Source organism: Tupaia chinensis, unplaced genomic scaffold (genome assembly GCF_000334495.1).
Source record: "Tupaia chinensis unplaced genomic scaffold, TupChi_1.0 Scaffold141389_1, whole genome shotgun sequence".
Classification (NCBI taxonomy): domain Eukaryota; kingdom Metazoa; phylum Chordata; class Mammalia; order Scandentia; family Tupaiidae; genus Tupaia; species Tupaia belangeri.
Window position 1 is genome coordinate 328,030 of NW_006201251.1, and position 6,031 is coordinate 334,060.

Sequence of the window (6,031 nt, forward strand, 5' to 3'; positions counted from 1 at the left end):
AATCTATTCCTCAGAGTTAATCCAATGAGAAAATGCACACAAAATTATTCTTAAACCTTATAACTGGTAGTGAAACAGATTTCGAAGGCAAGGATCCCTGACCTCTGAGGCCCAGACTCAGCCCTCTACAAACCTATTCATATTTTTCCTATAATCCAAACAAGTCTAGAAACAGTAACTGCTCAGAAAGTTGTAATATTCACCAAAACTTGTGGATTTAAATCAATAAACATTGGACTGACCATTGGTGTGGCTGTTAAGGCAGGCAGAGCCTACATGACCAACTGCACAGTTCGACACCCGGACCCGGAGGCTTGAAAACTACTGGGCACGTGGGCAAGCATGCCCAAAACCCAAAAGGAAAAGAGAAATGGCAAAGGGACTTGCGGCATGATTATCCCTCATGGGGGGAGGGGTGCTGTCTGGCACTCTCTCTACTTCTCACTGTCAGTCTCTAAAGAGCACGTGTGCCCTCTGGCAAATTTTTTAAAATAATAAAATCAGTCAGCAAACATGAAGTTCCCACACTGAGCGTTTTTGTAATTCTGCTATGCCACTTGTGCCCCCTTGATCTCCGCATCATTTGGATACACCATCCTTCAACCTATATAACCTTGTGGCGGTCATCATCTGCCAGCCTCTGATCTGACCCATCAAGCTCTACATTTACTATATAATCTGATATTTGATTCACAAAGTTCCTCTGTCATCCTGAGTATGTCAGTGACCCAGCCATTAACCAAGCCCAGCAGCTTTAACCTCCCCCGCCAGATAGTACCACTGGATACCAGGCTCCACCCTCTGACCACAACCTCCAATTATCCATCAATAAAAAAAACTGCTGGTGTTATTTCTAAATATTTCCTGAATTTGCCACACCTTTCCACTTCCACTGCCCTGGTTCAGCTCCCAAGAATCTCTCAAATGCTCTATTGCAATTGCCTCTCTTTAACAGTTTTCTCTATCACCAATCAACCATCTAAATCCATCTCCAACATGTGGCTGAGTTAGCTACCTAAAAAACACAACTGATCACACCACTTTCCTGCTTAAGACCTCCTACAACTCCCTCCTACCTATAAGAACCTCTAAATTCCTTAGAGTGCATGAAGCCTTCCAAGATCAAGTCTACCTTGCTGACCTCATCTACCACATTCCACTTTTTTATTCTCTAACATTATCAGTTTGTTTATATTGCATCATTGGAGAAGTCCTGACTTGCTTTTGCATACAAAAACAGAAAAAAATACATTGACTTTTCTAACAACCCAACAGTTCACATATATCATGCAGTTCATCTCTCTACACCTATCTTCAGGCTATTTTCCCTTTGTCTGAATTCCCCTCTCCCTTCTCTATTCCACACCCCCACCACCACCACTCTTTTTCAGATGTCTTACTCCTACTCATACTTTAAGAGTCAGCTCAGATGCCATCTTGGAAATGCATTCTCTGTACCCCCATGCTGGGATAAGTAGTCCTCCTCTGTGCTCTTATGGAACACCATGCATACTGCCTTTACACCACTTACTGCAGTGTACTAAAATCATTTGTCTAGTATCCCATTATGTGCTATGCAATTCAGGAAGAGGGGCTAAGACACAGCATCTCCATAAACTTACTGCCTAGTGGGGGGCAGAGCCTGGCATACAGGAAGAGCACCTGTTGCTGAACTTAACCTCCAGGAAATCATCACAAACAATAAGCAATCTCAGGGCAGTCCAAGAGTAAGAGGATGACCCTATTAAAAACAGACAGGTGCTGGCAGGTGGCGTGGTAGTGAGAGGCACTGCACTCCTACACGGCTAACTGTGGTTCAAGTCCAGGGTCCGGTGGCTTGCTTTCTCACTTTCCTTCTCTCTCTTGCTCTTGCTCTGTCCCTCTCTTATCAAATTAAAATAAAGCTAAACAAAATAATTCTTAAAAAAAATAGACAACAAGTGGGACCAGAAGGTGGTATGGTGGCTAAGGCACTGGACTCCCATATGGTTGACTACGGCTTAAGTTCCAGACCTGGAGATTTGCAACTCATGTCAACATGTGTGCAAGCATGCCCAAAATCCCAAAAGGAGAATGAAGGAGAAGGGAATGCACCACAGCCATTCTCCTGGGGGGTGATTTCTCGCTTTCTGCATCTCTGTCTCTCCAGTGAGTACACATGCCCTATAGCAAAAATCTCTCCAAAAAAAATAGACAACATGAGGGCCAGCCCTCAGCACAGTGGTTAAGGTGGCTGGATCCAACATGGTCAGCAGCTTGAGAAACACACCAGGTGTGTGTGCATGTGTGCCCAAAATTCTGACAGAAAGGAGAAATAACGGGAACCAGCAGTTAGCGTAATGGCTATGTCGCTGGACTCCCACGTAGTCCACCGTGGTTCGCGTCCCGGACCCGGTGGCTTAAAACTCACGCCGGGCGCGTGTGCGTACGTGCCCAAGATCCCGAGAGGAGAATGGAGGAGAAGGGATTGTGGCGTGACCATCCCCCCTGGGGGGTGATTTCTCGCTTTCTGTCTCTATGTCTCTCTCTGTCTGTCTGGCGAGCGCACGCGCCCTATAGCGAAAAACCTCTCCAAAAAAAAAAAAGAAAGGAGAAATAAGAAGGGATTGCAACATGACCATTCCACACTGGGAGAGGGAGGCTTTCTTGTTTTCCCCTGACACCATCTCCAGCAAGAACATATATCCTCTGGCAAATTTATTAAAAAAAAAAAAAAAAGACAACACACGGAACCAGCTACAGTGGCACAGAGGTAATATGATGTTCTGTGATGCTGGGCTCACGTAGGAGGGTCAGGCTCACATCCCAAGAGCTCTCTATATACACAGAACACACATGACTGTAATACTGGCTGGCTGAGGGAAGATCACTGTGCTGAGATCTTGTGGGGGCGCTCCCCACAGATCTCTTTTTCTCTTTCATAAAAGTAAATAAACTTAAAAAAAAAAAAAAAGAAAAGAAAAAGCCTAGCCATATATAACTCAGTTACCACGCATATATTCTGGCTAGCCACAGCATCCTCTACAGCACGCAGAACTACCCACACCACACCACCCTCAACAATAAGATAGGTTGCTCTGTCCATTTTATACAACAAAAAACTGCAACGAGGCTGGGAAAGAGAATAAAATGATAAGCTACTTCAGAAGAGCTGAGCTGACGGGGACTTGGAAAGTTGAAGGACCCAGTCCTCTCTTCCTTAGTAAACCTAAGATGCAAGCACAATGGGATTCATCCCTTTAAGAAAAGGAAAGGTACACCCTGGTAGGTACAACCGCTACCACGAATTCTGATACATGGAAGGGAAACATAAACCATATACACATTGTCTGTGCAAAAATGTGTCATGACTTCTGATAACCCAATAGTTTTGAGAGTCCTAATGTCCCACCCAAGCATGGGAAACAGCCGGGAAAACAGCTATCAACTACAGACTGATTTTCTTGTCTCTTCCTTCCTTGTTTCACCTGCTGCAGTCACTGAGTATAAATGGAGGTGCTGAAGGAACATAATGAAAGAAAATTGAGCCTCAGAGCCCCTGCAACTTCTCCTTCCCTATCCCACCTGTTCCCTCTGGGCAGCTGTTGACTATGAGGATCCCAGAAAAAGCAGATGGGCAGGTTTCACCTTTAACCAATCAGAACAGCATGTTAATTCAAGAGCTCATTTTACATTTAACCAATCAGAATAGCACGTTAATTCAAGAATAATTCAAAGTGTCCTTAAATCCCTAAAATGAAGAAATACTGTCCTCACATCTTTTGCTACTGGAAAATGAAGCAAAACAAGAAAGCTCTATGGTCTACGACAGACTTCAAAACCGTAAGGATTAACTCCCTACATCTGAGGGGGGTGAGGAGGAATCAGCCACCCCTAAGCCCAAGCTCCCAGACTGGATTACCCAAGGTACTAGGTTAGAGGATCTCAACTAGAGGCAACCTTGTCTCCCCCCAGGGGACTTCTGTTATCATGCCTGGAGGTGGGGAGGTTGCTACCAACATATACTATGGAGAGACCAGGATGCTGCTAGACAGCTCATAATGCACAGGACAGTTCCCCCACGACAAAAGATTATCTGGTCCAAAATGTCAATAATGCTGACAAGAAATCATATCCTAGGTAGAGCACGAAGAAGGATCAAAAGGAGGCACGTCACTTTCCGCACAAGACCTAGAGAATGAGGCCCTTGGACCCTCCAACCTAAACCCAACAAACAGTATACTCCCGAAGACAAGAAAGGCCAAGCAACCACAGTCTCATTTAACTCCTAAGTCCAATTAGCACTAAGCAGCTTCTCCCCACTCCAGCCTTGGCTCCTCTCTCACCTGCCGTCACCATTTAGGTGAACAGCAGCTGGTAGGGCTACACTTCCCCTGTCCCATCCCAAGAGGCCTACCTACCTTGACCTAGTTCAATCTGGAGTTCTGTGGGCAGAAGAAAAATACTCCCCTAGTACAAGACAGACGAAGGCTCCAGATCTGATGCCTCGGGGCCATCTTTAAACTAGACCAGTAGTAGACCCTTCCTAGTCAGTTTACTGATCAGATCTCCACTCCTTATTCAATAAAGCAAACATAGAAAAAGTATGTTTCCAAGGCCATGTCCTTACAAATGTCAGGAGGCTGGCATGTAGACATATGGGCAGCCTCACTACTGTTGAGGACGATGAGTTCAGTCACTCGGCCATTCAGAGAGAGTCCAAGAATCTAACTTCAGCACTAAGAGAACATGACCAACTTCCTCTTAAACCAAAATATACCCACCTTTCTGTGGCAGTGAAGCAAGGAAACTCAGAATAAAATACGCAGAGATTTTAGATGAAAGATATCAGAGTGCGAGGAGAATGTACTCCACTCCTCTAAGCAGAAGATTAGAAAGGACTCCAGTCTCAGTATCCAAAACACTGCCAGATACCAGGAAACGAACATTCAAGTAAATGAGTCCTGAGCCCACCGGCAGGTCTGACTCCATCTGACAGACTTACATAGGAGTCCCCCCTGCAGTTTCCCAAGAATAATTCTGGATTCTGATGAATAGCTGCATTTTCTAGAGTTCGAGTTTTCTAGTGTGTTTCTGTTAGCGAGATCCAAGTCAGCCAGCAGTCAACTGAGTCTGTGCACACTGATAGGACTTCCTCCTGGTTGCTCATTGTCTTTAAGGTTTCCACTTCCAGGCAAAGTCTAGTCTCATCCCAACCAGGAAAGAAGTCTGTCCTTTGTGAAGTACTCGACTCTCTGAGAAGCCCTCAAAGGAAAACCATGTGCAAGAAATAAAAGAGTGATGTCTTGAAATGAAAAAGACAGTCTAGTCTCTTCCCAACAGGGATGACATCTGTTGTTATTCTAGAGATATCTGACTCTCTCAGAGGCCCTGAGAGTAAAGGCACATGCAAAAACTAAAAAAGAGAGATGTCCTGACATCTGAAATGAAGACGGCAAGGAAAAACTCAAAGATGGTTAAGAGTACATAAACAGCTTTCTTGTTTGTGGGACTAGAAGGGTGTACAAATATATGGAAGTCAAAATTACTGAGTATGTTTTCAAAAGGAGGATTCCAAGAACTCTGAATAGCCGGATGAAAGTAAGTGAGAGGAAAAGCCTTCCCGTGGAAGGAAGGTGCCTCAGCAACCCTCCAAGGGCAACGTTTAGCAGGCAATGTACTAAAACACTGTGTTCCATATGTTAAAAACGTTTGCTTCAGAGCTGACTAAGACTAGACAATAACAAACCAAAGTCAGGAGAACTTGTCCCAAGACACATTTCCCCCCTCTTGCCCTGCCTACCTATGTCCAATTACCCAACTAGATAGTGACTGGAGATCTTACGCACTCTTGAGTGACAACTCATTTTCATTGGCATCTACTCCATTATTGGGCTCATCCCCAATACATTTCTCATGCTACTTCCATTCCCTTCCATTGTTTAAAAACAATAAAAGTTCCAGACTTACCTCGGCAAGACACTTAATTTCTCAGGTCTCTTCCTAGTAGTGTGAAAGCCAGCAGCAAAACAAAAACAAATAAGGGGGAAAG

General features: G+C 44.6%; 1 protein-coding gene across 2 annotated transcripts in view; it reads right to left on the bottom strand.

Annotated features, from left to right (window-relative positions):
* The window catches only part of DEDD (death effector domain containing), a 13,955-nt gene that overhangs the window by 6,309 nt on the left and 1,615 nt on the right, over positions 1-6,031 (bottom strand). For both annotated transcript variants that reach the window (XM_027766193.1, XM_006163108.3), the window contains exon 2: positions 5,950-5,982. The gene's annotated coding sequence lies outside the window, so the exon portion shown is untranslated. The remainder of the gene's footprint in view (positions 1-5,949; positions 5,983-6,031) is intronic.